General features: G+C 47.8%; 1 protein-coding gene across 28 annotated transcripts in view; it reads left to right on the forward strand.

Annotated features, from left to right (window-relative positions):
• LOC115347044 (LIM domain containing preferred translocation partner in lipoma) overlaps positions 1-17,095 on the forward strand; it is a 353,563-nt gene that overhangs the window by 26,017 nt on the left and 310,451 nt on the right. For 3 of the 28 annotated variants that reach the window (XM_041126875.1, XM_041126874.1, XM_041126877.1), the window contains exon 3: positions 3,008-3,111. The exons of 13 other annotated variants lie outside the window; for them this stretch is intronic. The gene's annotated coding sequence lies outside the window, so the exon portion shown is untranslated. Of the gene's footprint in view, positions 1-3,007; positions 5,693-5,853; positions 6,741-17,095 lie in introns of those variants that run through there. 12 more of the 28 variants (XR_005933439.1, XR_005933440.1, XR_005933431.1 and 9 more) reach the window with 11 other exon arrangements.

Below are 17,095 nucleotides of genomic sequence, written 5' to 3' on the forward strand. Positions count from 1 at the left end.
CTGTGTTATGTATGCCATGCAAGTTGTGCTCTGCCCCTTCAAGGGATTTTTATGAATCAAATATTCTCAGTTGTCCTGCTTATGTAATGTCATTTAAATTAAATTAGCCACACCTGACCCGGTGGCCAATTAATAATGACCTGTACTGCTGTGCGGGAGGCTTGAGTTGGATTATATTCCCAGGCCCTCAAGCTTTTACCTTTCCAGGGTTAGGACTGTGGCAAGGAGAGGACTTTGGGTGCCATGTAGCAGGGAGCTCCTGGTTAGACTGTGGTTAGACATGGATGTGTCCATCTCTCTGGTTTCTCTGTGTCGTTTGGGGTGGAAGGTGCTCTAAAGCAGAGGCATTGAACCCCAGTTCATGCTTAGGTACCGCTGTTTAAAGTGAGAGCAGTAGTAAGAGAGAGGGTATAATGCCATTTTAGCTGGGAAACTAAGGGGAGATTTTAATCCCTGGGTACGTAAAGGTGGGGGAATAGCTGCATGGTGGGTCTCCCATCAGGAAGTGCCGCTCAGATGCGCACTTGTTCCCAGTCCGATGGGTTATGACTTGTGCTTATTGAAAAGCAGTGCTGGGCTGCCTGCCAGGAGCCAGGAACCGACTTGTCCTCCTGTGCTCAGGCCCCTGAGCTCCCAGCCCCTCTAACAGCTATATTCGTTTCTGGTATGAGAGTCCCTCTAAGGTCATGAAGCCATTAGTCCCAGGTTTCAACCCCAGGAGTTGTAAAACATACCCTGCCTGACCCTGGTGCAAAGGCAGAGGCAGCACTAGCAGCCCGCGTTCCCCTGGGTTTCATTTCCCTGTCCCCATCGCATGTGCCACTGCAGCCTGCATTCCTCTCTGGTTCGGTAAGCCCTTTGCTTCTCAAGCTGACACAGCTAATATTTCCCCCACTGGCAGGGCAGGCGAGGTAGTGGCATTTAACTGTTAATGAGAACCTCGATCTGTTCATGCTGCAGGAGCCCAGAGCAGAAGGGCTGGTACATGCCTGGGACGGGGTTTCTGCTATTCCAGTTCTCCTCCACCCTGCCTTTGTTCCCTTTCTTGACTTACCTTATTCTCTACTACATCCCGCTCTTTGTCCTTGCAGAAAACCAATGCCCTGGGAATTGTTTTCTGCAAGGTGCTGGAAAACTGAGTCACAGTTTGTAAAACTTGACCCTTCTTACCTTGGTTTTGGAGCATCTTCTACCACTGTGCTCAGAACATCTCCATTTCTGACCATGGAGAATGCTCTTGGTGGCCCAGCTGCTGGCTGGGGCGCATGGCTCTGGGGGAAGGTTTTAGTGGGATTTTAGAAAAGTAATTGATCAGCTGCCTATCGAGAGCTAGTCCCAACCTGCATTGCATTGGCATTGCCCCGGTGTATGACTTAGTGCCATTTGGACTGTTGGCTCTATAAACCTGCCTTTGTAACTACCAGTGTAATGGACATGTGCTGGTGCTGCCTGGCAAGGTTTATTTTTTGCAGTGGTAGTGATGGATCACTAAGTTAAATGTGCTTCTTATTCTAAAAGGCAGAAAGCTTTGTTTTCTTCTGAAGAAAAGGTTTGCACGTTTTCCGTCACCTGTGCTATCAGGGGCTAAACTGATGCTGCCACGGGCCCCTGACCTCTGCCTAGTTACTGGAGGTAATTGTACAGCCCCTGTCACTGCAGGATTTCAGCTCCTCCCAAGGCCTGTGCTTCAGTACCACTGAAAGCCAGATGTACTATAATGTCACTTTTTTACAGTTTGTTTTGGCCATACATGGGCAGAGTCAGCTCTGGAATTCCTTCCCTATAAATTCAATAGCATCTTGTGGGTCGTGCTGGGGAATCACTCTGGTCTGGTTGGATCGCCTTGGCAGCCCGTTTCCTTTGAAAACGTCCTGATTTGCACATTCCTGAGAGGCTGCCTGCTCTTGTAGCCGATGGCTGCAGCTACCAGGAGGCTGTCGTCCTGTGCTGACAGGCGTAGTCATCTCCCTGCTTGCCCGCAGGTCGGCTGTTGCAGCCGAGGAGTGATGCCCATGGGAGTGGTGGCATGGGTATATTGCTCCTGTGTGCAGGCAGGCTCTGCAGGGACAGTTGTGCTCTCTAAGCATAACTGTTCTGCTTCCGAAATTTGTTATATGGGCTTGAGCGCTGGCCCTCAAGCCCCTCTCCCAGGGGTGGGGAGGCTGAGTGCTCCTGTGTTCCCGCCTGCCATGGGATGCTGTATTGTGTGTTGCAGTAGGGATCGGGGGGTTGCCATCCTGGAGCTCCTTGTCCCTGCGGGGAGGTCTTGCTTTGTCCAAGCAGCATGTTCCTTTCCTCAGAGCTGTGGGGTTTTTTTCATAATGTGAAATCAAATACATGCTTTTTGCAAAGCACCAGCTAGATGAGCCAGGTCAGGGGAGATTTCCCTGCCCCAGGTGAGCAGCTGGCGTGGGACCTGGCAGCAGGACCTCTGTAGTTGGACCGATGGCTGAGCCTTGCCTTTTCTGGTAGGGAGCTGCTGTCACTATAAACACAGCCTGAATTTGCCTATTTGCCTTCAAAGAGCACTCCAAAAAATAGTTCTAGGAGGTTTTCTCTTGATGAGTTGAGGCATGAGGAGGAGGTTTGCTGTAGGGGGTGAGGGGCGACAGCTCCTGGAGCTGCCCCCATTGCATCTTCCTGTGCATCCCTGGGAAGGGACAGAGATGCAGTGTCACCCATTAAGCCAGGAGCCTCCAAAGCGCAGGTCAAGACGGAGACGTGTGGCCCGGTGTCCAGGGTGTGTGTAGGTCAGCAACAGTGATGTGCTCAGCTCAGGCTCCAGAGGGGCAAGTCATCCCTGTGCCAAAGCCAGGGAGAGAAGGGTAATTTTTTTTTTGACATCCTTTGGAGTTTTGATCTCCATATTTGGAAATGTTTACCCATTGCTCTGATCTATTGCAAGGGAGGGGAGGTGACTCAGGGTCTGGTGGAAGCAGGATTTGAATTCCTGTAGTAAGGGTGTTTTTTTTTTTTTTTTTTTTTCCCCCCTTTCTTGTTTTGGAAGCTTGTTGTGGTCAGTTTTCAGTTCTCTCTTGCTCCTGGACCTTGTTCCAAATTTGATCTGCTCAAGAGGGGTGCGTGTTAGCGAAGGAGCTTGCCTGGATGCTGGTAAGTGCATCGTTGCTGCTTTAGCAAGCAACTTGGGGGATTTTTGTTTTGTTTTGTCAGATGGATTGCATCAAAGTGTTGTGCGTTGCTGGTGGAGGCAGGCATGTGGATCACCAGTCAACAGCAAGGGACCCAATGAAACCTTCTGTAGCAGGGAAAGTTGGTTTAGTGGATTGGTCTCAAAGGCAAAATGTTTCTTCAGGCCTAGATATAAAGATAATTTAAGCCAGCTCCCATTCAGTCACACTCTTCCTTTTAGTTTTGCTGGCTAATGCAGCAAGGCAGTAGAGCACTGTAGAGTTAAATGAGTATATATGCATGTGGTCAGCAAGTAAAATATAGCTTAAATGTGATTTATGTCTCCTAAGCAAGAGTGTATGTTAAAAAGGCTGCATAACGTATGGATATATTTCTCTGGGATGTTAATATTTAACCCTGTTTTGTTAGGGACCTGAAGAAGTTTAGCTGCTGTAACTGGATGAAGGTTCAGTGTCTGTTTTTTCCTGTTAGTCTTTATTTTTCCTTAGTGTGAAGTTTTTAATCTGTCTGGTATTGCAGCTGGCTGTTTCTCTTTTTTTCTTTTTTCCCCTCTTTCCTTTCTCTTTCCTGAAAGGAAACTACAGTTCATCCAGTCAGGGGCGTGGGGGGAACCTGGAAGATGCTCTGCTTCCTGTTTTATTCATGGCAGCTAAAACTATCCTGGGGAATCTGGAGCGGAGATCCACCGTCCCACATTCCTCTTGTCATTTGGAGCATGTAACACGTATAGAGTGCTTTTAACGCTGCTCCAGGGGTTGCATAGCAGCCAGTCCCATACCTCGGACAGAAAGCACTGTACTTCGGCCTTTTACTTGGGAAGGGGTGTTGGTGGAAAACCCTTTATATTCCTACTGCTGATTAGCGATGCTTATATCTTCTCGACTAACTGGTATTTTTAGGCTGATTCAAACCTGTTGTTATTATACTCTTCCTGTTTTAAATTTAAGACCTTTGTTAGAAAGTTAAATCTTTTGTTAGTTTTCTTTTGGCCTTTTAAATAGGGATTAATACACAGTGTGAGGTTTGTTTTTTCCAGAGATATGGATTTGCTGCAGGTCCCCGAGGTGCGAAACTGGCTTGATTGTTCTGGGCAGGGGAAGATACTTGGCTTAGTTTGCACAAGGATGGGATGTGAGCTGAAAAGCACTTGGCCCCAAAAGGTGATGAAGGGACTGCTGGAGCCTGTTCTTGCAGGTGGGACGTGTTGGGAGTTTGCAGACTTTAGCGGCATTTTAGTCCTTGTTGTTTCAACAAGCTACTTGGATTACTGCAGCTTTTGGGGTCAGGGTCCCGCTGGGCTGGGCTTGGTACCAGCGCAAAGGAAAGAACTGCTGTCCTAAAGAGTGTACAGCCTGAACAGATGATGTAGGTGATGGGCTGGAAAACAGGGCGCTGGGGAGACGTATGGAGCTGTTGCAGCACCCGAAGCCTCAACCCAGCGACTCGCCAAGGAGCCACCCGTCCTCCGTTGCGCATGGTGGTGGCAAGCTGTGGAAGGCAGCGAGCCGGCGGTCTGTGTCGCTCCTCGTGCACCTCGCTTTGCCTTTGCGTGTGCACACGTGGCCTCGTGCGACGAGCGATACCTCCTCCCAGCGCAGCACTTCCCCTGCTCCGTCGTGCCCTGGGCGGCCCCTGCTTCTGGCGGCATGTGGATGTGGTGTGTCCAGGCTTCGCCAGCTGCTTGTGGCCGAGCTTGGTGTTTTGGGGACGGCACAGCGGGACTGTAAATGATGATGTTCTGTTCCCCTCGCAGTTTCCCCCCTTTCCTGCTCACCAGGACAGGCTGCTTGTTGGAAGACAAGGGCGAGCAGTGCCTGGGTGCTGTAACCCAGGGCTCCAGACAGTGCTAGTCTGGCACGCCTGGGGAAGCACGTTGGGGGCTGTTAACCTTCATGTGCTGATCCTTCTCTCTGCAACATCTCATCGCTGCGAGGACATGACGTGAGAGCTGGATGGACTGTGAAGGATGAGCTCCCCATGTGCCGCCTATGTCCTCCCCACCACAGATGCTGGGCAGGGCTGGGGGAGCTCTGGAGGATGCCCACTGCCAGGACCGCAGGTTGCCAGGGCTCTCCATCTGGTATTTCTTCAGGACCTGGGCAGATCCAGTGATCACTGATGCTAACCAGGATCCACACTGGATTTTCTTCTGCTCCAGGAACAGAGCCGTTAAGGGCTGACCTGTAAATTAATACAGCTGTCTAAAGATTTTTCCTCCTGCAGCCTGGCACCTGGTAAACACTCAAGTCTGAGAAGCCTTCCATGGCACTGGGCCTTGAGCATGCTCAGAGACCTCCATGCCTGCCTGCCTTAAGCTTCCCTCAATCACTTCTAATGATGTATTAAACACAGAGGATTTGGTTTAGCTCCTATGTAAGGAGGATTGGTTCGCACCTCATCCTTCATCCCAGCTGTTGCACCGATCGATCCAGGGCTGGCACCGCAGAGGATGTGGTGAAGCGGTGACACTGTCACTGTGTGACCTGGGTGCTGTGAAGGATTTACTGTGCACTAAGGGCTGGGTGTACGTGCCCCACAGCAGGTAAGAGAAGCTGCCCCAGATAGCATGGGGCTAGCACATGCGGGCATGGAATGGATGAAGGCGAGACAAGGTTACAAGCCTAGATGGCTCTACACATCTGATACTTTGCATTTCTGTAGGCAAAGGTTTCAGAGCCCTTAAACACTAAATCATGCCCACAGGCTGAGGAAAGCTGTATTATCTTGGTGTGCTGGCATAGAAACTGAGGCACCGTGTGGCAAATTTGGGAAAAGTGCAAATCTTCAGGTTCCACGTGATGGTTCATGCTCAGCTCCCGCAGACAGGTGGGTGCTTTGCAGCCTCATGCTGAGTGGTACTGTTAAACCATCTCTCTCACTCTAATAAAGTCATACCTTTCTAAGCACAAAATATTTCTGCCTCAGTTGCTTAAAGGTAAACCAAGTCATACTGAGTATTTCGTAAAGTTGATATATGTTGCTAGTGTGTGACACGATCCCAACATGTATCGTTACTTCAGGAATTTCCAGATGGCACCTTACCTAACCGTACCGCTGCTCCTTCCTAGGATCTGAGCAGAATGCAGGCTTTTAAGAAATGTCTGTTGTTATTAGCTTTATAATACACATTCTCCTGTACCAGCTGTTGCAAGCAGCGGGAGGTCTCATGCGCAGCCTAATCCTTCAGTCAACTTTAGGGGGGGAATTTGCTCCTGTGAGCTAGGTATTTGCATTTGGGATGAGATCTCCCAAATGAGAAACTTGTTTGCTTCTAGCGAGCGTGTCGGTTCAAGGACTAGCATGCCCGGGAGGAGGAAACAAGTTGCTCTTGTTGTTTTACCACTGTCTTCTAATAGTTAACTGTGCCTATTGCTTGACATGGGGGGGGTGTGTGTGGGGTGTGTGACTACGTTTTAAAGAAACATCAGGTTTCAAAAGCCTGGCTGCCTGTGGTTCGGAGGAAAGGAGTCCTTGTGCTGTGCTGTCTCACACCCCTACTGTGAAAATATCACAGGGACAAGTTCCAGTGAAGCTGCCCATTTTTGGCAGCCACTTCCTTCCTACATCCTTGTTCTTCAGGTAAATCCCTCTTCAACTGTGTTATCTGTTCCCCTTTCCTCCCTGAAAAGTCATTATCATCCCTTGAAATTAAGAAAAAGACAGGAGGAGGGAATAAATGGATGTTAAGAAGTAGAAAACAATCAATTAAATAGTACATAGCATGTAATTTTCCTTGGAAACTTACCATGAAATTGAGGAGCACTTTAACAACTAGTAATTTAAATTGCATTTGAACACTGCTAATGGGTTGTTTGCATGGGAATTTTGGTCATTTCACAGCAGGTCGTTGTCTTTAGTACCCCTTCATTCAGTTATAAAAAAAATAAATAAAAAAATCTCATAATGAGGAAGATGCTGTAGGCAACTGGTCCAACTGTGGCTAATAAAAGGTGGTACCATGGACATTTTACAAGGCCCTTTTACATTCAGAGCCATTTACATCCTTAGCATCAGCTCTTCCAGTGTTAAAGTCACGGGAATTTGGTGCTTTTTATCTAAAAATGCTTGTTATTGCTAAAAGGTAGGAAAACAACATTATCCCTGTTGCACTCACAAACATGATGGAGGCGAGGTGGCTGAAGAGGCTCCTCCAGGCTCATGGGGTTGGGGTTTGCAGCCATGGGGCCGACCTAGGAACGCAGCCTGCGGCTCTGTCTTTATGACATCGAACGAATCATAACAATGTTTGGCATCTGATCCTGGCTCACTCCATCCGAAGAGGAACAACAGAGAGGTGCTGATCAGCTGTAGCTGCAGGGTATTTTTTACTTAACTTATTAGTCTTGTTTTTCCAGTGTTTAATGCTCTCCTCCACCACTATTTTACTTACAAAATGCCAGCATTTTTCAGCAAAAGGCAATATCAGCCTAATTGTGTGCTATTTTGCTGCTGATTGCGCTGGGAACAGGCTATATAGCAAGGCAAGCACAAGTTACTTGTTGCCTGTTGCTGAATGAACATCCCATTTTCAGAGCAGAGTTTTTGCAAATCCGTGGGCACGCTTAGCATATGGAAGGGGTTCCAGTATCAAAACAAATCTGGCCTCCTGTTTCTGGATGTGTAGGTTGTTTCTTAGAAGATGGAACCTTTAAAAATCTGTCCCTGCAAACATGGCTGTTAAATCCTGCTATTTCTAGAGACGCGAGGCAGCTGTCTGCACTGAGATAAGCTATAAAAAGGCAATATTTTCCAAAAATGGCTTTTTTAGCTGTACCTGCCAGACAGCTTGGCCAGCGGGAGTTCACCGGGAGTGTCGTCGCTGCTGCCCTTTTATGCACTGGGTGCTGAGCAATGTAAAAACTTCTGGGCAAGTCTCCAGGGACAGTGTTAAGCACCAGCTCTTCTGTCTCTCTATCTTGTGAAATGCTGCTACGCAGGAAAGTGCATTCAGTGGGAAGGAAGGGGTGCTTGTTGGTTTGATTTGTTCTTGGGCGATCTCCTGTTGTTTTCTAGGTGATTGCTTTGTCCTTGACTTTCGTTCTTAATTTTCATTGCATCTTTCTTGTCGCCGACTCAGTGACCGTCTCCTTTAATCACAAGGTGGTTTGAATGCCCCCTCCCCCAGATTATTTACTTGAAGGCATTTCTGTTTGCTGTGTAGTCTGAGGATAGCTGGTAAGTTCAGATGAAATGAATAACAAAAATTGTAATTTTTCCTAAGGGTCTGGATGAGGTTTCTCACAGCATAATGGCGTTATCGCTTATACTTCCTGATGCACACGCTACCCGCAGTGCTTTGTTAGTTATCAGCTAATTCTCTGCCAAGATGTATGAGTGTAAGAAAGCTACATCAGATAGTCTTGTAGAAGCTGATAAGACTGTAGGGAAAGAAAAGTATGTGGCTTTTGAGCATCCTCCCAATGAAGAATTTCTGAAAGGTGGGAGGGCACTGGAGATGGGTGTTTCAAAGTGTCCGAGGTGATGTCCTCCTGTAGGCGGGGGACTGGTGTGGAGGGGGAAGCAGGGGGTGAAGTCCACGTGGTGGAGGAGTGCAGGGGGCCAAACAGCAGCAACTTGGGGTGTTAGGAAACCCCCGACAGCTCAGGTTCTCATGAGATAAGGAACCAGCTGATAGCGTCAACTCTGTGAACTGTCTAGCAAGTACTCTTGACGCCTTCTTTTTTTATTTTTTTGGTTGAATGAGCATTTTATCACATTGATTCCTGAGAAGTGCTACTCCTGCTATGCAAATCCCCAATCATGCATGGGTGTTGTTGCCAAACAGCCAGCTGGTTTGATGCATTAGCTCAGCCCTGACATGGACAGGGCAGGGGGGAGTTTTGCCTTCACTGATTTATTTTTTTTTTTTTTTTTTTTTTTTTTTTTTCCTCCTTGGAGCATGGGCTGCCTCTTAGTCACCTCTTGATACCCAATGTGTTGTGGGTAATCTTTTCTTCATAACTTTTTTTTCCTTACCCCAGCTTTCCATTTCAACAGCCCACTTGCCTCTTTACCAACCTCTTTGCAAAGGCAGACACACTCAGCTGGTGGAAGTTGATGTAGATTTGATAGATACTCCCCCAGCAAACAGCCGTGTGTGTCTGCTCATCCAGAAACCCACTGAAAACTGAATAGAAATGAGGCATGTGGGGTTCGAAATAATCCCAGTGAGTTATTTCTGGACGTGTTCTCCCCTCACAGTGCTCCCACGAGCTCCTCTACATCTTGGGCTTTGAGCTTATGGGTGAGCAGGGCTGGTAAAGGCCCTTTGTTTCCCCACCTCCTTTTCTCAACTATTTTTTGAAGAACGATGATAAATTTAAGTGATAACCTTGTAACTAAGAGATAAGGAAGAAAAAGTCTTATAGGTAGATTAGCTTGGAGTGGAGGGAAGGCAAACACCAAGGGAGCTTGGTGAAGGGAGCCCACACTGAGCTATCCTGAAATGCTGAGACTGCTTATTTATCATTTACCCGCCCCGTAAATGTATACTGTGCTTTACAAGTGGGGAAGAAGACAATCCTTGTCCTAAAGAGCCTGCAATCCAAGGCAGACAAATATGCACTTGAAGGCTGGGGAACGGACGGACGGACGGCATGGGTGATTGCTGGAGATCAAAATACAGATAAAGTGGATTCCTAGAAGAAAAGGACTCCTGAGGTGGGAGTTGTGGGTGATGAGAAGGGTGTTTAAGGTGCTGGAGGAGTGGATAGACACAGGAACGTGAATGGTTATGGAAGGAGGTGAGAAGACCTGAAAGGAAAGAAGGTTGAATGGGAGGGTAGAAAGCGAGAAAAGAAGTAGGAGGAAAAAAAGAGCAGCGAGTCAGCTGTGGGAGGGGATGCTGTAGATGAGAGTCGAGATGACCTTAATGTCTCTTTGTCATGTGTTAAAAGCTATGCCATAACTCAGCTACTGTGATGAGTCATCTCCCAGTGTATGAAGTACCAGTTTCTTCTCTGAATGGAGAGTACTGGTTCTGGCTGAAGTCCAGCGCTGGAAGATCTCATGCCCGGGCTCAAATGCCCCATGCGGCTGGTGGGGTGCTGGGTGGTTACACGCCATGCAATCCTGTGTGTGCACCATTGCCAAACCTTAATAGGCAAGCATGTAAGTAATTTGCCACCTTCTGCTTAATGCCATCAAAGTTAGTCCTCTGGAGACTTAGACAGCATATCAGAGATTGGCTTGTGTGTGTGTGTATATATATTTAATATTGATGTATATGGTATGGGTAGGTTTTTGACTACAGCAGGCTGCACTTCAGTGACATCTGATGGGATATGGGTGGGATCAGTGGTTTATGTTGCACCATACCCACTCTCCAGTGAAAGAGCAGTAATCTTTGCATAAAGGTCCCTGTGCTTGGAACTGAGCTGGGAAAACTCACTGGTCACCTGGTTGCTATGTATGCAGCTTTCAGTTCCCTAAAAAGACCCTGGGACTTCCACAGCTTCCTTATGGGTTTTGTTTCATCCTCAAGGACTGAAGGAGTCAAGGAAGAATTTACTGTCACCAGCCTTATTTCCCTTTCTCTGATTTTTTTTTTTTTTTCTCTGTCTTTTTGGAAGTGGTTATCCTTGATGTTTGGTATTTATACGCTGGCAAGGGCCTGTAGACTGGAAAGTCCACAGAGGAGTTCTCCTGCAGCAGCAGTAGTAGTTTAACCTAGACCTTTCTCTCCCCAGTTTGATCCCCCTCCAGCTTGCTTATCTTTTCTGGGGGGCTTGTGTCTGATCTCCATCTGTTTTTTGGGTCTCCTTTCACTGCTGATGCTTTCCAGATCTTCCTTCTGATTCTTCATTTCCTCTCCAAAGTAGTCCCTCGTCCTTCTAGTCCTTTCCTAATTACCCATTAGTTGGACACAACTTCTTTGTAGCCGGTAAAAGGCGTGGGAACATGAAACGCATCTCCTCTGGAGCTCGGTCCATCTACTGTTGTGGCATGCTGTTCCAGCAGGAGAAAAACCTGAGTTTAGAACATTTGAAATTGCCCATTATCTCGGCTCATTTCTTGCAGTCCATAATTTGGGGGTGGGGAAGTGAGGTGAAGAGGAGGCGAGTCACTCTAAAAATGACTCATTCCACAATAGATCGATACAAAATGTTCCATTACATTTTCATTGCCAAAAATGACTCCCCTTTCCCACCCCCACTTCTGTGAGATGCTGCAGAGGCTGCTGTGCTAGACCTTGTGGTGGTGTCTCTTGGTGCATGTAGGTCAGTGACATAGCCAGCCCAGCAAAAGGGCGTCTTGAGTTTTGGTTCAGACCTTACTTTCTGGGTGGGCTGAGGTTGAGCATGGTGGAAATAACCTGCTTTCAGAAGAGAGAGAGATTCCTGGCTGCTCTCAGGGGATTTCATGTCACTCAAGGCATGCAGCAGATATGTTTGGTGAGAGGAGTCACTCCCGGCCTTCCTTTTTGGGATGGAGACCAACAGATGTGCAAGGCATAAGGCAATATAAACAGAGATAATAGAAAGTACCACGGGATATCTGCCAGCAGCCCCTTTGGGCTGATGCTACTGATCACTCCCTTGGGCTGATGAGATGTTTCAGTGGTGTGTCCATGCTGAAGTTTCTTGCTGTTTGCAGTGATGGGGTGGAGATGGAGATGTTGGGATTTCTCTTGCCTGCGGGTGCTTACACAGTCCTTGGGTTTTAAAGTATGTTTAGAGCATGATATTACCCTCCATTTACTGACCAGTAAGGAGGGAAGGCTAAGGGACTTGCCCAAAGCCACACAGATGTGCACAGATGTGTATAAGCATTTGTATGTATGCATGGGTTTGTACATATATGGCAAGGCCAAGAATCGATCCAAGTTTCCTGACTCCCTTTGTCCTGACCTTCTTCCTGGGATCTTCAGGGGTACCTTTATGGGCAGCCCTACTGTAGTAGCAGCTAGCCATAACTGTATCGGCGCACAGGAGGGTGCTCTCCTCTGGGGCTATTCCCATCAGGTGGTACCCATCTGCTGCTCTCGCCTGGCACAGCTCGTGCTGCCTGCCTGCGAACGGGATGGGAAACATCACTGTGCTGACCTCAATGGCCTCTTCAAAAGGCTGCAAAGTATTTGCGGTTATAGCACATCTTCCACCTGCTGCAATTGAGGCCTTGATCTGCTGGTAAACTTGCAACACTGCTTTAATAAACAAACCCCACCGCTAACAGATAGGGTTTTGTTGGGAGAAATTCAACCTGCGAGGGAGGTGGCTGAATTCACGAGTATGCACTCCTGATAATGTTATCTGTTAGTACAAACAGCACCAACGACATTTTCCGCTTCATCCTGCACTGGGAGAAGGTCTTGCGAGGAGTCAGGTGATGCGAGGTTCTGCATCGTGGTGTGCCATGACGGCAGGGGCAGGACCCAGGATGCTTGGCGGTCCCTGGTGAGCTGTGTAGGTAGCTGCTGCTCTGCTTCGAAGCTGCTGTCACAGAAACTGAATGCTACGGGATCCAGGGCGCACACAAATGTGTTTACAGAGCAAATAAAGGCGGGAGAGAAAAAAGGAAAAGCCTCAAAGTGGCTTTGGGTGTTTTTTAAGTGGTAAAACTGAGAAATTCCTGAGTGTATGCAATTAATGTCCGTTTAAACAGAAACTTCTTTAATAGCTGAAATATCAGCTTCTACGGAAGAGCTTTCCCAGTGGGTCTTTTTCATCTCTAACCGCCTGCCCCGCTGGAGTGTGCAGGGGATGTCTCCAAAGGCACTGCACTTGGTGTTTTTGGTTAGGCTTGTTAGGTGTTTGCAAAGGGCGATGCCTGCCTTCCTTCCCAGCTTGCTTCCACTTCCCTGATTGTGTAGGGGCAAAAGTGGTAAATTCATATGAAAAGCCACCCATTTGGGTTATGAGGGTCCGATGTCTGATGGCATGTGTTTTGGTGGAGTGTCATTTGGCATCATTATGTGTGTATATGGGTACATATGTTTAAGTACATACAGCAAGCACACTGGCATTTCTCAGGGCTTTGGACAAGATATCAAGATGTTGTTATTTACTCTAATCCCGCAGGACTAAGGTGCAGAATGGCCTAAAGGGCTTTTCTTCCACTTGAGCTGTATGTGCTGTGTCTGCGCCCAGGCTGCTGTCTCTGAGCAGCTGTTCTGGTGAAAGCCCATGAAGTTGTTGGGAGTAAAACCTGCTGGGGAACGGGGTACGTGGTGGGCAGAACAGGGGGTGACAAAATCTTTGCGGGCATGACCTGCCTGTTAAAACTTCACAGGGTCTTACTGGTGCGATATGGATGTCGTATCAGCAGCCTGCTATGGACACGATGTTGTTTGTGTGTAGTTAATTTGATTAAAAAAAAAAAAAAAAGGCATGAGGATGTTTCATAGCACTGTGCTGAGCTGTGACAGTGGGGCACCTGCTCAGAACAGCCTCACTGAGCTTAAAAGAGTGCAGTGAGCGCTGCCGTCACCCTCCTGGTTAGCTACAGCAGTGACCTGGGGCTTTCTGCTTGTGCTGGAACATGCAAAGGTACACTTTTTCCCTTTTTCCTTTTATCTTTTCCTTTAAAACCACCATTTAAATGCCTCTGTGGTGCTTTGGCAGCAGTTGCTTCACCCTGTACTGTTGTCCACATGCTGGTTGGAGGCTCCTTTGTTATTTTTGATACCACTTTCACAAGTAGACTAGCTGTAACGAATGGTCTGTAGGACCTGCTTCAGTGGGGCTACACCATACTTGAGCTCAGTGGTGCATGGGGCCAGATCCATAGTAGGTGTGAATGGCAAAGCGTCGTACCTCACAGCCTGCTCTGTCAAGGCTGTTCTCTGAATATAAAGGAACCCTGTTGAACTCACAGTTTATGAGGCTTTGAAAGCTTGACACAGACACGATGTTCCTCCCCAAGCCGTAGCTGCTGGATCTCTCAGTGCAGTTCTTTTGTTGCTTCCAAGTGCTGGAATTAATGTGGAGCAAACTCTGAAATGTTTGAACAAGCTGCACTCTCCTTGTAATATCTCTTTTTTTCCCAAGACAAACAGGCGGAGATGTTCAGCCCGCCCTCCCCGCTTTCCTTCCTCCCCCCAACCTTGAGACTGTCCCACTATTGTGGATTGCTTGTGTCATGCACAAGTGTGTTGCATTTGTCCCTTGAGAACACACCAGTCGCTGCTGATTTGTCTCCAAATCATTGTCCTTGCAGTCTTGAATAATACGCACATTAAGCAGGTGGAGCTGATACAATCACTTCCAACGCAGCTGACGGCAACTGGTCAGATCCTTTCTCACTGTTTCCTGCCAGAGGAGAAAATAAAGCACACGTGAACACAAAATACATGAGTTTTCCCCTTTGTCTCCCCTCCCTGGCTGCCAAATCATGGTTTCCTCAACAACAAAAAAGAAGTCTCAGCCAGTCTGTTTCACGGAAGAGGCTGAATTTCTTAGAGTCAACATTTCCATGTCTGACAAAGTTTAAAAAAGTTTAAAAAAAAAAAAAAAAAGGGGCAGAGAGGCTGCATGTGGTCTGGCAGGCAGCCAGGCAAAGTGTGCTCTGTGGGGTTATTATTAGGCAGATAACTGTATCAAGAGCTTAAACATCAACCTGGTTCTGAAGGCTGCAGCGCTCTGTTTGAAATGCTGATGCACGTTTGATGCTTGTGAGAAAATGTATTGCACTATCTCAAGCCACTGTTTTTTTAATTTTTTTTTTTTTTTTTTTACTTTTTCCTCTGAAAATAACTTGGGTGCCAGTAGAGTTCCTGGGAAGCAATTACAGGTGCTCCATGGGGAGCTATTGCTAGTTTTGAGCTTGCAAATCCTTTTCTGTTCTTATGAGCAGCTCTTTGTTCTTGCCTCTAATAGGAACCATACCTAGAGTTTTCACATGTCAGATGGAGGTGAATTGGGCTGCCTTGAAGATCTTCTCACCCCTTCTCAGGACCTATCTCAGCAAGCAGAGAGGATGTTTTGGGGCCCATGGTTTCTGGTTCGGAAGGTGTGTGTACAGAGGGGTGCTGAGGGGTGTGGGGAAACCCTATCACTGGCACTGCAGTGTCCTGTAGTAGAGGGTACACATGGGGAGGTGGAGGGACAGACTTTTGATGATCCTTGGGAATCAAGATGCAGCACTTAACATACTTGAGGGGCAGGAGCTGATGGTGAGATGCACAGGGCAGGGGGACATGGGCAGAGCTGCTGGCTGGGAAGTTTCTTAAGTGCTTCAAGACCAGCAGAAGAATGTCTGTTTGTAATGCTGCTAGATACCAAGTATCTGTCTATGTTCCCATCTACAGACGGTATGTGCAAGGCTATATATAAACGCTATGGTGGCTGGTATTTTGGCTGATACACTCACAGTTTTGTGCCACATTGAGAGATTTAAAAATATCTCCCTGTTCCAGGAACACCTATACCATGGCAGATGTCCTCTGGCATGGGGAGTGGCTTCTGAAAAGGGAGCACAACGTTATTACTATGAGCCTTAGTAGTGTATTAGATTATTTATTGCTTCACCGTCACCATAAGACATGTGAGATGCGTTATTTCTGCCTGTCAAGAGTTTTTTCACACATGCAGGCAGGCAGCATCTGTCACTCCTCCCTGTGAGTCGCTAGCTTTCATTCTCAATGAACTTTCTTTCCAGCTGGAAGGAAGGCAAAATAAAGGCTTCAGGACTACACAGAGCTGATGAGCAAGGAGTTCATTAACAATTATTTACCTTGGAGTTGTGCCTCTGAGGGCTGTCTTGAATTTGGGTCCTTCTTGGCCAAGACACAGTCATCTCATGCTTGCTGTTGTTTTATTTCAAGGCGAATCCATCAACCTGTTGTGTCAGGCCCTGCGGAAACCTGGTATGAGTCAGACCCGTCTTGGTTGCACGAGACAAAAAGTAGGATAGGAAACAAATGAGAAATGACTTGCTCAGGACTTTCTTTTGGGAGTAGCTCTCAGGTTCCCTGGGCCTCATCGGCTGAGGACCTGGCAGTGCTGCCTCATCTCCAGGACCTGTCAGAGTGTGCGCAAGTCCCATTTTTGTGTGTTCTTGCAGAGCTGTGGGGTTTTTGTGGTGGTTGTGAAGCATTGGCTGTGCCAGCCATGTTCTGATGGAAGTGCTCAGAGGGTGAACACTGGCGTTGTTACACACACGGATAATTCTCCGTTGCTCGTGTTTTGGACCAGGTTTGGGTGGAGTCTTTCAGACTGGAACGGCTGGAGAATGTGTTGGGGGTTGTACCTCCGTTGCTGAGAGTTCCTGGGCCTGTAAAGAAAGTAAGGCAGTGAAAAATAAAAAGGCAACAGATGTGAGAAGTCACACTTGAACCTCGACCTGGGTCTCTTGTTTTGGGTTATCCTGTGAGGTATCGGGGCTCTGTTCAAATCCTCCTCTGCATGCTGGGGTGGGATGCTTGTCCTGTAACTGAAAGCAAGGGAGCCAAAACTTTCCCTTCTGGGTTGGTGGGTGAGGATGGAGGCTTTGGATGTGGGTCCATCTCCCACGCTCACTGGTGAGGGGAAAAAACGGTCAGTGGAGCAGCAAAGGTGTGCAAAGTGGGATTAGAAACAGTCAACTCTTCTTACGAAGATTGACCAGGTAGGAAGAGTCCCTGTGGGGCTTGTTACTTGTCTGAGCCTGGCAGGTGTGCCATGTTCCCTGCCCAGTTTGCCCGTGGCTTGGTAGGGTGTTGTCAACACTGGCCGGGCATCCTTGTCTGCCAGCTCTTTGCAGAATTGCGGTGTTATTGGGGGAAGGTTTGCTGTAGAGGCTGGAGGTAGCCTGTAGCTCCATGGAACTGGCCTAGTGAGTCGCCATTGCCATGACATTGGTGCTTGGCGAGGTGTTGAATGGCCAGAAAGTTTCTGCTTCCCATTCAAGGGCAGCCCAAGAGCAGGGGTGTATTGTGGGTTTATGCTCACTGGAGGCACAAGGGACTGTTGGATCTGGACCAAGGTACACCCTCAACTTTTTCTATCACTTTGTTCAGTCCATCATT

This window comes from Aquila chrysaetos, chromosome 10, assembly GCF_900496995.4.
Source record: "Aquila chrysaetos chrysaetos chromosome 10, bAquChr1.4, whole genome shotgun sequence".
NCBI lineage: Eukaryota > Metazoa > Chordata > Aves > Accipitriformes > Accipitridae > Aquila > Aquila chrysaetos.